The 19,255-nt window shown below is 54.2% G+C and overlaps 1 pseudogene; it reads left to right on the top strand.

Moving 5' to 3' along the window:
* The first annotated feature begins 9,140 nt into the window (after window positions 1-9,140).
* On the top strand, window positions 9,141-12,396 carry LOC101072245 (transcriptional repressor scratch 1-like; annotated as a pseudogene).
* The last annotated feature ends 6,859 nt before the right edge of the window (window positions 12,397-19,255 follow it).

Genomic DNA, 19,255 nt, shown 5'->3' with positions numbered 1-19,255 from the left:
TTACTGAACACTAGCACGCGGCTAACTGTCTTCCCTCACACATTTTCACCATCGATACGCAGCCTCCCTCTATCGCGTGCAATTAATCAAATCCCGTCACTAATCTGGAATCATTTGCATCTTACGTTCGCTGCATGTCTGTCGAGCTGCTTCTGCACGCGCGCGCGCGTGTCACCTGCACCATCTGGAGGATGCGAGTGTGTGCATGTGTGTGCACGAGCATGTTGCGATGCAGAGGGGGTCTGCCCAAAAGCACTCAGACACACACACACACACACACACCCACACACGCACACACACACACACACACACACACACGTACTTGTTCCGTAATTACAGCCGACATCACGCACCCGTGTTCCTGCGGTGTGTGTTACGTGCTCGGAGGTGCGGATCCACGCACGGGCAGCTGCCGTGGGCCTTTTAATTTGTAATACATTAGCTTTAATGACGCACACAGGCGAGATAAGCGGACGGAGACGAAGTTTCTGCTTTTAAAGTGTCTGAGAGTAAATTATGGCGGGTAAAACCTATTGATACAACTATAATCTGGCGGCTTTGCAGCATCTGATATCCTTGAAATCACAATCTAATTAAGCGAAATGATAGATTCTGTCTTTGGAGGCCTCGAGGATAAATGAGCGAAATAGGCAGGAGACTGAAACAGCACGATGGAAAGTTTGGAACTCGGAACGGTTTTAATCCAACCGGAGGAGGGCGACCTCGGACAGCGGGAGCTCGTCAGTTTGCTAGCGTGACTTAGGCCTGGGGGGGGGGGCTTTAAGGACGGGCAGGAAGACGGGATGTGCCTCCGGAAGGCGGGACTTCCTCCAGGATCAGACCTCTGGACGCCCTTCTCCGAGGTCGTTTCCTCCTCTGCTCAATCCAGGAAACAACCTCAGCGGCGGCGTGGAGCGAGGAGAACCTTTGTGGAGACGACGCTTTGATGGCACTGACACACACACACCCACACACACACACACACACACACACACACACACACACACACACACACACACACACACAGGAGGAGCTGCTCTTGCACATGCGAGTGCGATTTTCCACACTATTGTTTACATGTTAATCCCAACAACTCCATTCAGCAGACCTCCTTACAGCTCCACATGGGGTAAGCTTGTGTGTGTGTGTGTGTGTGTGTGTGTGTGTGTGTGTGTGTGTGTGTGTGTGTGTGTGTGCGCGCAGCAGAAGGTCCATACGTGTCTATTGTGTTCTCTCCCCTGCAGTCAGTCATCAGTGACCGGGCTGATTTAAATACAATGAAAGGAACATTAAAGGAACAATAAAGCGGCCAGATGTTCGCTGGAGGCCGCGGGCGGCAGAATTACAAACATCGGGGGAAAGAAGCATCGGCAGAAGCTCCGCTTCCATTGGTTCGCCGCAGCGGGTTTCTAGTTCGGAGCGCAGGTTTTAGATGACGTCGGGCGGAGAGCGTGGCACCGTAGCAGGGCGCCGCAGCGCCGCGCCGTCGCACGCTACAAGTCTTCAACAATTACGAAGTGAGACACTTTGGAAGACAGTTTATCAGCTTTCCCTCACGAAAACGGGAATAAACGCTCGATTATAACAGCAACGGGGCAAAAATTCACTTTCTACTGCTTGTTTCGGTTAAAAATGTTACTCTTTTTGCGCTTAAGCTAATACGGCTAAAGGCTAAATGAACGTAAGAATGATTATTTTTAATGAATTTCAGCGAAGTGCTTTATGCTAAGCAACAGCACATAGCTAACAGGTTGTGGAGCTCAGTTCCAAGCTTCCAAGTTCAAGCACAGTTCAGCCGACTTAACAATTGTGGACTTTTTCAGTGGCGGAGGCGAGAAGACGGCGCCATCTCGCCCCTGATGAGGCGCCGTCTGCCTCCGTTTGATCAGAACTCTCTTTTCCGGGGGAAACATTAACTAGAGCAGCCTCACACGACCCGCCGCGGCGCCGAAACGTGTCCGCCCCGAGGCGAGCTAACGCGCTAAACCTGAGACAGAAGGTTGTGACATGTTGTGAGATTTAGCGGGCGGGTGCACGTCAGAAACACACACGCACACAAAAAGACTTCAGAGCTGCACCAAGATTAAAAATGGAGATTTGACAAGTCTGATGAGATGAATACGGCGCGAGAGAGGTTGCTATAGCGATGAAGCGATACTGAATGATAAAATAATTCTCCCTTTTTACCAGCTAATACACATCTAATCCCAAAGATCCGTCAAGCTAACCGTGATGTTTAATGCCGAATGCTGCGCCGTGTTAGCGCCAACACTCTTAATGGCAACATCAACTTTCGCTAACGGGGATATAAAAACAAAGGGCATCAGCGGAGCGGCTCTTTCTGGTAGATCCGGTTACCCTCGGCAACTAACGAGGAACCGAGGGTTTAGCTACTACCTGTGTGTGTGTGTGTGTGTGTGTGTGTGTGTGTGTGGACCATCATGTGACAGCACCAAAGACAACGGTCCTTGGGGGGCCAGACCGTGTTCCTGCCTCTGGGATCCAGCTGCATGAACCAGAGGAGCGCCGAGTTTAAAAGTTAAAACCTTCTCGCTCATCGTCATGAGTGGACCAACGCCCCGTAACTAGGTTAAGGTTCACAGCCGAGCCGTGGCGCCGGCCCGGTTCCGTATGTGGGGGCAGAACTCAGCGTAGCTCAGATTAATGAGCATGTGCAGCGGAGCGGGAGGCCTGGCTCCCAGCCAACGCTTCCTTCTGCTAACAGACAGGACCAACAGCCAATTAAAGCTCTCGCTCAGGTTCTGATCCAATTAAGGCCTCCGGTCGGAGCAGAGCGTCCCGTCTGCTCCGGAATCCCCCCAAAACACGCGCGATGGTGTCGGCTGACGGAGCTGAATCATTGAAAGCTCACAGATGGAAAGAAGCTCCTGCTGATGCTAGCACGCTGCGATGACAAGCTAAGTGTTAGCGGCCCGGACTCGGACCTTCTTTGGTGGATCAGTGGGATCGGGAACAGCTGACCCGTAATTCCAGGTGGCTGCGTCTCTTCGGAGACGTTCCAAGAGCTCAGCGTCGCTCCGCTCCTGGACCGGAGCGCGTCGAGGCGCTCGGCCAACAGGACCCTCTGCTCCCCGGCCGGAGCCAGACTGGAAGGTCAGCGCGGGGTCGGGCGGTCGAGGCCGAGGTCGTGACCACACGCCAACGTCCGGATCCAAACATCCGGATCCAAACGTAAACACGGCACTTCTGTACGCACGCCGCCAGCGGCGGCACCACGGCCGTGGCGGCCCCCAACTCACAAAGCTGCCGCTCGACGAATTCCTCCGAATGATAACGTTCAGGCCCCGAGCGATAAAATAATTTCTCCATCTTTCCTGTCGGGGGCTGAGGGGGGGGGGGTAATCTTATAAACAGTGTAGCTGCGGCCCCTCTATTATGGTCTGATACTACTGCTGACAGGGTGGAGGGGTGGAGGGGTGGAGGAGTGGAGGAGTGGAGGAGTGGAGAGATGGAGGGGTGGAGGGATGGAGGGATGGAGGGATGGAGGGGTGGAGGGGTGGAGGGATGGAGGGGTGGAGGGGTGGAGGGATGGAGGGGTGTAGGGGTGGAGGATGAGGGGTGGAGGGTGGAGGGGAGAGATGGATGGAGGGGTGGAGGGGTGGAGATGGATGGAGGGGTGGAGGGATGGAGGATGGAGGGGTGGAGGGGTGGAGAGATGGAGGTGGAGGGATGGAGAGATGGAGGGTGGATGGGTGGGGTGGAGGGTGGAGAGATGGGGGGGTGGAGGAGGGGAAGATGGAGGGGTGGAGGGATGGAGGGTGGAGGGATGGGAGAGATGGAGGGGGTGGAGGGGTGGAGTGATGGAGGGATGGAGGGATGGAGGGGTGGAGGGATGGAGGGGATGGAGGGGTGTAGGGGTGGAGAGAGATGGAGGGGTGGAGGGTGGAGGGGTGGAGAGATGGAGGGATGGTAGGCGTGGAGGGGGGTGGAGAGATGGAGGGTGGAGGGGGGTGGAGGGATGGAGGGATGGAGGGGGGGGTGGAGGGGTGGAGAGAAAGATGGAGGGTGAGGGATGGAGAGATGGAGGAGTGGATGGGTGGAGGGTGGAGAGGGGTGGAGAGATGGAGGGGTGGAGGGATGGAGGGGGTGGAGGGGGTGTAGGGGTGGAGAGATTGGAGGGGGGTGGAGAGATTGAGGGTGGAGGGATGAGGGGTGGAGGGGTGGAGAGATGGAGGGGGGTGGGAGAGATGAGGGGGGTGGAGGGGGATGGAGGGGTGAGGGGTGTAGGGGTGGGGGGAGGATGGAGGTGGGAGGGATGGAGAGATGGAGGGGATGGAGGGGTGGAGGGGTGGAGGGATGGAGGGACACACACTCACAAACACCCCCCCCCCCACACACACACACAGAACATATACATCAAAGGCGACCCTTGACCTCCTTTGATCCTCAAACGTGTCATCAGCTCCAGCTCTGCTATCGCGTCGTCGTGACCTTCCGGGCCAGCCGACCTGTTCCGGGCTCTTCCGGCGGTCCGAGCTACCGTTAGCTTCCCGGTTCTCAATTAGCGTCGCTGCACTTTTCAAAACTGGCCACGTTTTCTTTCTGCTTCCAACATTGGAACAGAAGCGGCGACGCGCAAAGTCGAGCAATCGGGGAGATAATAAGAGAAGAAGAAGCCCAGCTGACGGCGTTGGCGTCCAGGTGAGCCCTGTTTTCCTGCCTCTTCCGGTTGTTTCTCCTGGTTTTCCATTGACCGGGAGGCTGGAGAGCGGGAACAAAGGCCGACGTTCCGCCGCGGAACAAAGACGCGCAATTAAAAGCCGCCATATGTGCGATCATATGGTCACCTCATAATTAGCTGCATCTAAAGTAGAACGCCAGGACGGGCGGCGGTCCGACGGCGTCTAGAACGTTTCCGGGCGGGCGTTTGTCGACCGGCGATGTGTCGTCCGCCGCTACACGCGTGCTGCGTCTGTGTCTGTGCTGCGTCTGTGACCTCCGCGGCTTTCATCTCCTCTGACTCTCTTTGATGGGAGTGTTCCGGCTCTCTTAGCTCCCGGAGATGACCTCACTTCCTGTTGCGGTTCTGGGACCCCCCCTCCCCGCAGAGGCCGTTTAAACCACGAAGGCTTGAACCTGGTGGCCTCCGGCGTTGATCCTGGAGGATAGTGTCAGATGAAAGCGCGCACACACACACACACAGCCGCAGGTGTGTGTGTGTGTGTGTGTCACGTGGTGCTCTTTGTGGTCATAGGTAGGTATGTGTGTGTATCATGTGATCATAGGTAGGTATGTGTTTGTGTGTGTGTGTGTGTGTGCGTGTGTGTGTGTGTGTGTGTGTGTGTGTGTGTGTGTGTCTCCCAGAGATAGATTAAATACAATAGTGGTGTGGATGGAATAAAAGAATGAAAGTGTGATAATATTGGAAAGATTCAGAGAGAGAGGAAAGCTACTGGATCACTGAATGATTCAGGTCTCTTCCATCGTGTGTGTGTGTGTGTGTGTGTGTGTGTGTGTGTGTGTGTTTTCATTTAACTGTCCATATCTATATTAAGCGTTGTCCTGTATTTCCTGGTTTGGATCATCACTTTTTGGACTTTTCCCACAAATGTTAGACGAGATTAACCTGATGTTTCCGTCCAATAAACATTTTTAAACATCATTTCCAGTGTTGTTGTTTCTAACCTGAATTGAGGCTTTTGAAATGCTCGACAGCCGAGGGTAGAAATGGGGGGGGGGGGGGGGGGGGGGGGGGGCTGTTGCTGGGGGGCTGTTGCTGGGGGGCTGTTGCTGCGTTGGGTTCCTCTTTTGGAATTATCACCATACTGAACTATCGGTGTTAGCGTTAGCATTAGCTTTCGGGGTGATTTTTAGGTGTTTTGTTGGAAGGACACATAATTAAAACAGTTGACTGACGAGCTCTTTGTCTCACCCACTGATTCTACGACATTATAACTTTTCTGATGCCTGCTTGTTCCCGTGGTAACGACACATCGGCTCAGGTGTAAATATCTGTCCAGTCCCGGGACAAACAGAAGCTTCTGAGGTCCCATTTGAAACCTGTTTCCTTTCTTTCTGTCATTTTTCTCCCCCCACCCCCCCAAATCATGTGTCTCTTTATCAGTTGCGACAACGCGGGATGGGTCTGTCCGAGGCGGGGAACGATTTTTTTTGGCTCTTATTTCTGCATTGAGGAGGATCAGAGTCGCTGGTTATCAGGTCATTTGTTACCCTGCCAGCTCGCCACTCAGCTGTCGGAGGAAATGCAATCTCTCCTGATTCACACAATTACCCCCAGATAGAAAGAGAAAAATGAGGGGGGGGGGAGTCTCAAAGCGGAAGCGTGGGTCAGGGAGAGTTTAGGTGGGGAAGAAATGCAGGTTTGGATGGAGAGAATCAGAAAAAAAGGTTTATTTTCACGACAATATGGAGGTTTGGCCGCACTTCTCAACCCCCTCAAGCATCAACTACTGCTGCACGTGCTCGTCGCACGCTTCAGCGCCACCTACCTGGATCCAGCTGCAGGTGCGGCCGTGCTCGGAGCACGTTTGTGTGTGTGTGTGTGTGTGTGTGTGTGTTGACCTCCCGCTGAGAGGAAACTGACCCTAAACCGTCAACAAGGCCAACCATCGGCGCTGCTACGCGTTTACAGGGTTAAATCACAGCTGAATCAGCTGGAAGAGGCAGCGTGTGATCGTGGAGTGGTGTGTGATAACGTCTGCGTGCGTGTGTGTTCATAGTTGGAGCAGCTGTCTGATGAACCCGGGCTCTCACACATGTACACAGACCAGCTCCGTGTTCATGGCACTACACGTGTGGGGTCTGACACGGAGCCCCGGGAGCCACAGATCATCGCATCCATCAGAGCAGCCGCATCGCCACCGTGTGAGGGTGGCGCCACAGCCCCCAGAGCGCTCCGCTCTCGGCCGTGGAGGCTCTATCTTTGGACATCACGCTCACATCCTCGGCGTGATGGTGACGAAAAACCGTCGCCGCGGCAGCTTGAATGCCGAATCTGCTCTGTCACCAGTTCAAATTCATTAATTTGTGCGTTTTAAAATAGGAACGAGCAGGAACGAGCAGGAAGGAGCAGGAACGAGCAGTCTCCTCCACTCTGGGACGCTATTTTTGGTCGTCTTTGTTTGAGAAGAATGTCTGTTTCTGTCCATATGCGCCTGTTAGCGAGGCGGTCAAATCTGTTGTTTGATGACGCTTCAGTCCACTGGCTGTTGCTGGAGAGGCCTGTATGTTGTATGTGAATGAATGTGTGCATGTGTGCGTGCGTGTGTGTGTGTGTGTGTGTGTGTGTGTAATTGGACCTCCCTGAGCCAGTCTCCAGGTGACTGAACTCATCTGCTCTTCCTCTGATTAAGGACAGCAGATGGGCCGGTATGGCAACACACACACACACACACACACACACGCACGCACACACACACACACACACACACACACACGCACGCACAGCACATGTATACCATACTGTGCACACATACTGCAGCAATATTCTTACTTAGATACAAGCGCATTCACACAACTGGGGATCTTGTTACTGTAAAACTGTAACTGTAACAGGCCTCGTCACCGATGTGCACTGAATTGTGGGTAATAAATTGTCATCTGTGTCCATATTATTTTTATTTCCACAGTTTAAGTCTCAGTATCAGGGTTTAAAAAAAGGCAAAAAAAGAGGTCGCAGGGGGTTCTGGGCCTCATCCCACGACCAGACCTTTCAGCATCTGTGCCAACAACCATCAGTTTGCCCTGCCCCCCCCCCACTGCAGGATTCAAGTCGGGGTCATTTCATGAGGCAGATCGTGCACGTTTAAGTGGAAATCAGTGTGTGCAGACCTATGGTTGCATCAAAGGTAGCTAGCTTTGTCCTGACGTCATCTCCTGAGCAGAAACAATCCTCCATCTCCCACTAAAACTTATCAATGAACCTGGCGTGACCCTGGAGCAAATATGGCTCTGCTCTCATTAATCCAGCTCTCAATGTGAAACAGTCCATTTGGTCCGCATCCATTTGCCTTCAGGGCCACATTAATGATAATTACAAGACTCAGATCTGGATGGGAAACACACACAGGTGGAATACTTACGCGAGGCAAAAGCCTGAGAACGAAAAGGAAATCTGGGCGAGCATAAATGACGTTTACGGTGCAGAAAAATAAAATCAATTAGCGGCGGGAAAAGGGAGGCGCGCCCTCGCGCGTGCACGGGCCGCTCAAACCCGGGGAAGAGGAGAATGAAAGACAGGAGAAGAAAAGAGAAAGGAGGTGATAACAGCTTCAATAAATCATCCAGACCAGTCGCCGCTCCCCGGGGATGTGGGATGGATTAAATTAAGCACTCTCTCTACCCATCTCTCCCTCTCTACCCATCTCTCTCTCTCTCTCTTCCACCCCCCCCCCCACCACCCCTCCATATAAATGCCATCAGCTGATCGCGAGACGGCACACTCGCGGGAACAGCTCGAGGAAGCTGCAAGAGAAAGAGAGAGAGAGAGAGAGAGAGAGAGAGAGAGAGAGAGAGAGAGAGATTGAGAGCGAGCGAGCGAGCGAGCAAGAGAGAGAGAGGGGGGGGCGCTGTTGATGCATTCGGCCGCGGGGGGTCTTTTCTTTTACGGACCTGAGCAAGTTGGAAATAAAGGATCATTTCTGAAGGACGGACGTTATATTTTCTTTCTTTTTAAAAAAAAAAGCGAGCCCCCCCCTAAATATCCCCTCACTTGTGTTTTCTTTGCACCGTCCTCCTCTTCTCTTCGGTCTCTTCTCCGGGGGAGGAGAGGGAGCCTCTCGCCGCCTCTGGTACTGCGCTGCTTGTTTGCGCGGAGACACGGAGGAGGTCCAGGATGGGAGCTGTCCGGTGCTGAACTTGCATTTCTCCTCCGCTTCCACACGAGGACTAAAAGCAGGGACACGCGGGGGGGACACGCGGGGGGGACACGCGGGGGGACACGAATCCCCGACGACATTGATCGCCTTCAACTCTTCCACGGATCCATCCGAGGCTCCTGAACCCGGAGAGCCGCCTCGCTCCCGGTGGGTCCGTCCGTCCTGTTGGGTGCGGAACGGGGCGAGTCAGCACGCTAGCCAGGCCGCCGGCGATCGGCTGCGTTTGCGAGCGCGTGTCGCTGTGTTTGTGACAGTGTTTGTGTGTGAGTGTGTCCGTGCACCATGCCGAGGTCTTTTTTAGTGAAAAGGTGAAGCTCGATGAGTTCTCCGTCCGGGGCGGACATGGAGAACGCCTACCGGCACCGGGCAGACCTCAGCCTGCGGCTCCATGACAAAGGTAGGTCATCCCCGCACGCGCATGCGGCACTAACAGGTGGCTCAGGCGACACGCGGACGGGTTCCGTGGACGGGATTCCCTCGCTGAGGTCACTCTTGAAAACGGACGCGCAACGTGTGCGTTGTTTTCAATCCGTCGCGGTGCGTCAGCGGCGCGTTTGGCGCCTGTCGCGGCTGATGCACGAGCTGAACGGGCTGAATAAGTAGCCTCGCTGTGATCACAGCGCACGGCGCCGCCGCGCTGCTCATAAAAGCTTCAAATCTGCGCACTAAGCAGTCCTGCGCGACGCGAGCGGCTCCACTTTTAAAAGACCGCAAGAGGGACGCAAAGGAAGCCTGATGGAGTTGCTATAACCACCACAGTCTGCTCAGCTACCGTGCCCCCCCCCCCCATCCGGGCTCTTGATTTTGAGATCCTTTGCGGGAGTGGAGGTGCAGGCGGAGCACAAAGGTCACCCGGAGAAATCAGCCGAATCCAGCAGGTTACATCAGTCCGCGGGGATGTTTTCTTCTTCTTCTTCTTCTCCCAAATACCCCAAACCAGGAGTGGAGTTGGGGCAAAGGGGAGGATGGCGCCCAGCGAGGAGCTAAGTTCTCTGTTAGAAATAGTCCCAGTTGCCACTTGACTGGACAAATAAGCCCTTTCCCCTTCTGATCTCTCCCCGCGGGTCACCGGGAACGTGGCTTCGGTCTCTCTTCCCTGACTTTTTATTTTAGGCGCGCTCGACTTCCACCTCTGGCCCGCTGTGAGGCCACGTGACACATCTGGAAAAAACTCTGCCGCACATGTTGCGGGAGGAACACCTGCCTTCCTCGGTGGTAACCGCCGCCTGTCGCCGACGCGGCGTTGCGCGCATTCGACGCGCGTCCTAAACTCGTAAAGAAGAAAACAAGCTCGATTTCTGACGTTAACGAGCCGTGCGCGGTCTGAACACGTGATCTCCGCATCAGCCCGTCCCGGCAACCTTTTCCCTCCCCATCCCCAGCGCCCCGGCGGAGGCTTTACCCACAGCAGCCTCCCCGCTCCTGGAATAATTTATGGGTCCGTGCCACCCGTGTTACTGTGCGTCGTGCGTGACGGCGGCGTATATTCAGCTGGGACCCGGCTGCAGATGTGTAGCGGCTGTTATCATATGTAGACAGATAGGCGGTTGTCATGTCTGGCCCGCTGCTGCTGCATCTTATTCCGAACTGCTGGGGAAGATAAGATGAATGATAACGGCACGGATTTCACCCCCCGAGGCTTCATTTTGGAGCATATATGATCCATACGGGTCCCCAGATTTAATGATCCCTGAAAACAAACTGACTTATTCTTTAAATGCCACAGGAACGCGCGTGAAACCGCCTCTTCAGAGAGGTGAGGAGCGGCTCCCGTGATGGATTCGCTCTTCATCAGCTATGCGGACGCGTGCAGGAGCTGGAAAACACGCAGCTGAGCCTCCCGGTGCAGCGACCTGACCGGATCAGAGGAGCCTGCTCCTTCTTCACGCTTTAATCAACTTCTCTGGGAGTCCGGGCGCGGCCCGTGCGCGTGCGTCTCCCGCTGAGGGAGCGTCTCCGCCGCAGCCTTCCAGGAATCGAGTCGCTCTCTGGACGCGCACTTGTCTTGCACGGGGGTGACTGACTCGGGGCGGATAACTGCCGCGACGCTTCTGCTCTGACAACTGGCAGCTCATTAGAACGCGCGCAGAACGCGCGCGCCAGCCAGCGAGCGCGCACGTTGTCTGGGTTGCGGGCCGCTGTTTCCATCCGTCCTGCCTGCCTCGCCGCGGAGCTGCGTTCCCATCCCACACGCGCAGTTAAGACCAAGTTAGCGGCTGACTGATCCCGCTGTTTGGAATATTTATGTTAAGAGATAAATCCACTGGAGAGGGATGGAGAAGCGGGGAAAAACAGCCGCGCGCATCCTCGGAGAGCCGTTTATCCGCGCAGCTGTTAACAGCGTCGCGTAAGCGCTTCCGTGACGTTAATGCTTGTCCGCCTGCTGAATTCCCGCTCTTATTGTCAGACTGAAGACTTCCTGATTTCTTGCTCCGGCCCTGCCGTCCTCATCGATCCGCAGACGCTGTCAGACGGCTCCCCTGTTGCGGGGGGGAGAGGACGCGCGTGGTGTTCTCAGGCTGCTGGAGGCGGCCAGCAGCCATTCGGACCCGCTCCCCGGCTGTGGGGTCTTTTAATCATCAGATATGTCGTCTTGCTGGAGATTGGGCTGACTTGGGCGGGAAGGAGGTTGTTGCAACACGGGTTGCAACACGTGGGGGGTTCCCAGTGTGGGCCCCGGGTCAGAGGTGACACCAGCCCGGTTCTGTGCGAGGGCTGCTGCTTTAGTAGCGACGCGTGTTGTTGTGCTGCTCCGCCACACTTTTGTGCATCCTCCCCTCACACCTGTTGTGTTCCCCTCGCAGCCGCTTACATCAGCGATTACATCAGCCCGGTGGCGTACGACGCCGAGAGCGACGGCGGCATCAAGGTGCCATCGCCGACCACCTCTACGACGGCATCCACAGCGACTACGGCGCCCCCGACTCGGAGTCCCCCGACAGCCCCGGCTCGGAGATCGCCGACGGCTTACATCAACGGCGACACACGGCGGGTGAGCGAGGGCTACACGGTCGACGCCTTCTTCATCACCGACGGGCGCTCCAGGAGGAAAGCCCTCAGCAGCCCCCGCGCCGCCCAGAGGCACACCTGCAACGAGTGCGGCAAAACCTACGCCACGTCTTCCAACCTGAGCCGGCACAAACAGACGCACCGCTCGCTGGACAGCAAGCTGGCCAAGAAGTGCCCCACCTGCGGGAAGGTGTACGTGTCCATGCCCGCCATGGCCATGCACCTGCTGACCCACGACCTCAAGCACAAGTGCGACGTGTGCGGCAAGGCGTTCAGCCGGCCGTGGCTGCTGCAGGGGCCACATGCGCTCGGCACACGGGCGAGAAGCCGTTCGGCTGCGCCCACTGCGGCAAGGCCTTCGCGACCGCTCGAACCTGCGCGCCCACATGCAGACGCACTCGGCCTTCAAACACTTCAAGTGTAAACGCTGCAACAAGACCTTCGCTCTCAAGAGCTACCTGAACAAGCACTACGAGTCGGCCTGCTTCAAAAGCCCCTTTTCCCCTCTGGATGCATGACCCCCCCCCTCCACCCCTCCACCCCCCCGCAGAGCAACACAACAAAACTGAACACATAAGATCCCATTTCCCTTAAAAGATGTAGACACAAACAATCTATTTTTGCTCAACAACCTGCCCCCCCCCCCCCCCCCCCCCCCCCCCCCGCCCCCCACGCGCCTCCCACCCGCTCCTCCCTCGATGCCTACGCGTGTGGCGATGAGGCCGATGAAGATGATGAAGATGATGAAGATAGCACAACTGGGTTTTGTTGTTTGCTTTTCTTCTCCTTGAGATTTTCCCACCTGAGGATTTAAAACGATCCACGCATGCACTTCCTGAAAGACGTCCTCGTCCTCGTCCCCGGACCGGAACCACGAGCACGGACGCGGCTTCCTCCCGGACGCCGGATATTTTGGAACGCCGAAGAGGACGAAGGCAAAGACGCCAGTTAGTTCCTCCCTGCACTGAAACCCAGCGAAACAAATCGAGTTCCTTCGAGTTCTTTCTTTCTTTTTCTTTTTTAGGGGGAATAATAGTTAAAGATAGTAATAACGCTGATTCTAAGGTGTTTCTGCTGCACAAAGTGACCAGATTCTCTCCAGTAATGAGGTAAAATGTATTTATTTATTTATTATTTATGTATTTGATAACGAGGAGGAGAACCCTTCTAACTCATTCGTTGCACTTTCTTTTCTGTACATACGAACGGGACGTTTGCCAACCTCTTTCTATCACAACAGGCCAAAGCATATTTCTCTTTTTTAGTACTATTTTTCTTATTAACCTTGTTTACCTTTTGTTTCTTTTCTTATTGGACATTTTTGCATGCAAAAAAGAGAAAGAAATCTATGCCAACATCCTAAAAAAAAAAGAGAAGAAGCTTTTTTCGTTCCCAAAAAATCCTATAAATAGAACCCGAGGGCAATATTTTTTTCCTCTTGGAGCCTCCGTAGACTCTTAAAGCAATAATCACCTAATGCATGGTATTTTATGATGAAGTTATGAAGTATTACCTACTACTGTATAGCAGTTACGAATCAGGTATGCGTTACTTCACCTATAGTCATAAACAGAAAAATAATAGTATTACCGACATCAGGGAACATGCCAACGTAGTGTTAGAGAAACAGAAATAAAGAGCCCCATCTTTCCTCTTGTTATGCACTGCCTGCCTCTTAGTGAGTAGACCTAATGTAGGACGTAGGCTAGAGAGGCTGGGATCAGCCGGCTGCAGGGTGTGAGGCCTGGGTGGTCGCCATGGACTCTAACGCTAGCATAAAGAACACGCGCTAATGCTAAAAAATGTCCATCGGTGAGAGCTCGGCAGATTAGTTACAGGTCCGGGACTTTAAAATGGCACTTGTTGAACACATCCGTCCCATTTGGTACAAACGGGTCATTTTAATGACCTTAGTGGAGCCGTAGGACAGGCAAAAAAAAGAAATATGATAAAAATCTGCACAATGAACGACTTCCACAACAGTAGAAAACCAAACTGCTCCGGGTGCATCGTGTTTTTCAACCGTTCTTCCAGCCGGCTCGAGCGTGCACTCTTAACCCACAGAGGAAACGTGCACTGTTGCCTGACCGTCTGTGCGCAGCTTCGTTTTTACTGTCTCCCAGATGACACCTGAAATATTCAGTAGCTGGCCCATTTGGAACCTGCCCAGGCCGCGCTAGGCTAACTGCACGAGTAATAACGCGGCGCCTGCAATTAGCTGCTGCTAATTGGCTTCTAGACGGTTCCTACTTGGACTTCAGGGATGCTGAACCCAGCTCTCCGCAGCTGAGGAACCTTCTCTGCAGATCCACGGAGCTCCCTGAGAGACGGCCCGCGGACACCCGACCACCGTCGAAAGGGCGATTGTTTACGTGCGGCGCGTGTTCACAATAGCTCCGCACACACGCGCAGAGCGTCGCCAAGGTGTGTGTCTCACATTCAGATGTGAGTCTGTGACGCGGCGGCTTCCTCAGGCCAGAGATTAGTCAGATATTAAACACTTAGAGGGACAAAGTACAGCCGGGACCGATAAAACAGACCATTCACCAGATTTCCTTTGCGCCTCAGAGATGAATTTGGGGGTGGGGGGGAGGTGTGAGAGGGGGTGGGGGGGTGGGGGGTTTAAAAACGGCGGAGCCGTCAAGGCGGCGAGATCTGAATTCCAGCGTCGTTATAAAGGAACATTTGTTGAAAAGACGATACGATCTGGAAGTCATTTCTTCTTCTAAACATCTTTGAAATGTTTTCTAAAAAGTGGGAGTTAGAGTTTGGGGAGGGGTGGGGGGGTGGGGGGGGGGTTAGTTTGGGAGCCTTATCGCCCCCCTTGATGTGTAGACTGAATTAGCGCGGCGATTATTTGGAGTTTGATTAGATGATTCGTCACAGAGCTTAAATTTGGGCTTTTGTCTGGTCCTATCAGCAACCCCCCCCCCCCAAACCACTTTAGGTACATATCAAAATAAGTTTGAGCACAAGAACACGGACTAAAAGCACAAGAGTGGCACCGCTGCCGTAGACCCAACCTTTACTCACCTATAAATGATCAATAACACGGTTATGACGGTTCCTCCTTCGGCCCGACGCTTTAAGGCTGCTGCATCACGATCGCCGCCGGTTCTGCGGCGTGGATCCGAGCGCGTGGTTCCGAGCGCGTGGTTCCGAGCGCGTCTCCAGGCGAGCTCCGGGTCTGTTCTCTCTAGCACTTCCATTAGTCATCTTAAAGAACGTAGCACAATGAAACTAACTAGAATTCAGGTAGAGGAGAATTTAAAGAGAATAATGATTTCAAAAAACCAACTTGTATTAGCTTGACCTCTTCTGTTTTTGTATCTCCGAGTTAAATGACGTTAACCTATGAGAACTATTGGAAGGGTTTGTGACGGACCCTTCGGACTGAGACGTTTTTACTGCTGAGTAAGCGATACCTGACACACCTTACCTCGGGAGGCCCGGCTCTCCGCTGCGGCGAGACGCCCTCCCGGGTTTTTTTTGAGCCAGAATTCAGACAATGTAAGCACAATGAACACAAAGCATTTTGTGGCACTTCATAATAAAGACGAATCTTAATCAACCGCTCGATCCTGTCGCAGTTTTGTGTCTGGCTCCGCAGAGGTCGCGACCCCGAAGACTCGCCGCCCTGTGCAAAGGTGTGGCGTTCACACAGGAGGACGGTCCATTAAAGACCCCCCCCTGGATTAGCTGGGTCAATATTGGATGTTTGAGGAGGGAAGCGGGCTAACGCCGCGGCCCCGTCTGCTCATTTGCACTGTTTATTCTGGGAGCTGTGGAGGCACCAGCTTGTTAATTCCATAAGTGATATTTATAAAAACGCGGTCCAAAAATAAATCCCGAGGAATGGACGTGATTCTTCCCAAACGAGCACTAAAGCAAACACGACCTGATGAAAGGAGCCGCCGTTCTAAATCTGGACGATGTCTCTTATCTCTGAGGAGAGTGATCACTCTCTACGCCGGCGATGATCTTTGGTTGCCCATAACACGCTGGTGGCCTCTGGTTTTTCCTGCCCCCCCCTCCCAACAGTGGCTCCCAAGTCAAACCAGGCCATCGGGCCTTCGAGGACCTGAAAGTCATTTAACTCCTGGTAGATAATAAGTCTTAGAATATAGCTCCTGGCAGATAATAAGCTTTATCACTTGATTGCTCTGCATGCTCCCCACTGTCTTTGGATTCATGTCCAGGGACCTACTCATGCGAATCACACTATTTCCTTCCTGGCAAGTCAAATTAACACTCCGCGCGCGCGCGTGTGTGTGTGTGTGTGTGTGTGTGTGTGTACGGCTCCTCATTACAGCAAATGAGGGAGTGCTGAGGGTGCAAAATAGAGGAAACGGCGAAGGTTATAGTTTCTGAGCGCTGGAAACAGCTAAAGTTTCATCAGCCCCAGTGGTGACATTAACCTCTTTACTTAAGCGCCAAGCTGATTTTTGATCAGCTTTGATAGAACCCCCCCCCACACACACACACACTTCCCGTCCTTCCTCGCTCCGGCTCCCTTCCAGGGCGGCCGTAACAGGTGGAGACGGTGGAGCCTTCTGTGGAAATTCACCAGAAAAGGAGCCTTTTTGATGCAGGAGAGCCGCTGACGCCTTCAGAGACGGCGCGGAAACGCTATTTCAGGCCTTTGCTGAGTCACAGGTAAAGAGAGTGGGTGGAAACAGAGGCAGCGTATAAACATCTAACAGCCTCGCAGATAAAATTAACACCACCGAGTCGATCCTGTGGCAGATTGGGGCTAAACCCACAGCAGCATTCATGCTAACGGGTATTTGACCTCATGGTTGGAATCAGGAATCAGATTTTAATTGGACGAAGCCGGCGCTAACATGTCTGCCTCGCTCTCTGCCCAATTTCAGTTACCAGGGTAACAGAAGTGGCCCAGGTCCAAGGTGAGAGGTCAGAGACTCACCGTCTGTCGAGGAAACGCAGCGACCGCGTCCATTTAAGAACAAACCTGACTCTGTAAAGCGCCTGTTTGTGCCTGATGTGAATGTTTAGGTCGTAGGTCAGCTGACACCTGTTGACGGAGGACTCATGTCTCCTGAATAAGCTTCACAACTCAAACTCAGAAGTGTTTTTTTCCCTCTGTGATCAGCCTGAAATGTTGTTCTTTAACCCCTGTTTAGCCCTCACGGCCCCGAGTCGGCCTCACACTCGTGTTTCCTGTGGATTTCCACCTCGACCTGCGTCAGGGGACGTGTTTTGGGGCCCCGTGAGCGCGTCTACCTGCGTCCTCCATCCGCTCCGTCCAGACGTGTAGGACAGAGCTGCTAACGTTCGCGCCGCTATTTGTAGCCGCGGCAGCTGTCGTCATGCGCCTCTATCGACTGAAGGCAAGTGGCGCTCACAAGTGCGCACCGGCGGAGGTGTTGAGTGGAAGGAGGCGAAGCCGGCGGGACAGGGAGCGTTCTCACCGTCACCAGCTCTCGCTCCTCGCACCATCATCCACCGGCGCCGCGAAAGTGCACGAAGCATCGAAGCGCATTCGTCTGACAGCAGAAGATCCAGAACACTCGACTTACGTCTTTGGGTCTTGGAGGGAGACTTCAAAGCGGTGATGCCGATCCAGAGACCAGCCAATCCGATCCAGCCGGGCGCCGCAATGACATCACAGCCGCGCTTCCTGGTTGAATGCGATTGGCTGTGACGTGTCAGGTGGTCGACCAACTGCCGACGGTCCAGCCACAGGTGTGTAGAAAGGGGCACAGTTACACAGTTGTGACACGACGATGGAGACAACACACAAACGCACACACACACATGCACACACACACACACACACACACACACACACACACAATAACAGAAATTATTCATAGCGTCTTTCAAAAATTTATAGCCATCTTTATTTGACTTGGACACTGGTTGTGAGCATTTGGCTGCCTCTGAGCTCTGTAGCTAAGCAAATACTCCCTCAGAGAGGGGGGGGGGGGGGGGGGGGAGAGGGAAGAGAGAGGGAAGAGAGAGGGAGAGAGAGCAGAGAACGAAGGGGAGGAATGGTAGAGAAACTGAGGGAGAAGAAAGTGGGAGGTGAAAAGAAGATAAAAAGAGAACTTAGGGAGTTAAAGAGAAAGAGGGAGATGGGGTGAGTGGGAGGGGGGTGGAGGGGTGGAGGGATGGAGGGATGGAGGTAGCTCAGGGAGAAGAGGAGGGAGACTTGACCCAGATTGGAAGCCTAACAGCAACAGAAGCAGCTGCTGAGTGAGCCGGTGAATCTTTAATAGTGCTGGAACACACACACACACACACACACCACACACACACACACACACACACACACACGCACACACACACACACACACACACACAACACGCACACACACACACACACACACACAGCCAAGGCCTGTTGATTACTGCAGTGTTGATGTGATTAAGAACAACATGTCCAGTTTATGAACTGGGTTAACTGGATCTACACACGTCACCCAGTCGCACACACACCTCACCCAGTCGCACACACACCTCACCCAGTCACACACACACCTCACCCCAGTCACACACACCTCACCCAGTCGCACACACACCTCACCCAGTCACACACACACGTCACCCAGTCGCACACACACGTCACCCAGTCGCACACACGTCACCCAGTCGCACACACACCTCACCCAGTCACACACACCTCACCCAGTCGCACACACACCTCACCCAGTCACACACACCTCACCCAGTCGCACACACACCTCACCCAGTCACACACACACGTCACCCAGTCGCACACACGTCACCCCAGTCGCACACACACCTCACCCAGTCACACACACACGTCACCCCAGTCCGCACACACCTCACCCAGTCGCACACACACCTCACCCGTCCGCACACACTCACCAGTCACACACACACGTCACCACCCAGTCACACACACACGTCACCCAGTCGCACACACTCCTCACCCAGTCGCACACACACTCACCCAGTCGCACACACGTCCCCCAGTCGCACACACACCTCAACCCAGTCACACACACACGTCACCCAGTCACACACACCTCACACAGTCGCACACACACAGTCGCAACACGTCGACACACACGTCACCCAGTCACACACACACCTCACCCAGTCGCACACACCTCACCCAGTCGCACACACACCTCACCCAGTCACACACACACGTCACCCAGTCACACACACGTCACCCAGTCACACACACACCTCACCCAGTCGCACACACACACTCACCCAGTCGCACACCACCTCACCCAGTCACACACACCTCACCCAGTCACACACACACGTCACCCAGTCGCACACACGTCACCCAGTCGCACACACACCTCACCCAGTCACACACACCTCACCCAGTCGCACACACCTCACCCAGTCGCACACACACCTCACCCAGTCGCACACACGTCACC

This window comes from Takifugu rubripes, chromosome 7 (genome assembly GCF_901000725.2).
Source record: "Takifugu rubripes chromosome 7, fTakRub1.2, whole genome shotgun sequence".
Classification (NCBI taxonomy): domain Eukaryota; kingdom Metazoa; phylum Chordata; class Actinopteri; order Tetraodontiformes; family Tetraodontidae; genus Takifugu; species Takifugu rubripes.
The sequence above is the reverse complement of the archived record's forward strand: the minus strand, read 5'-3'. Positions and strand labels throughout refer to the sequence as shown.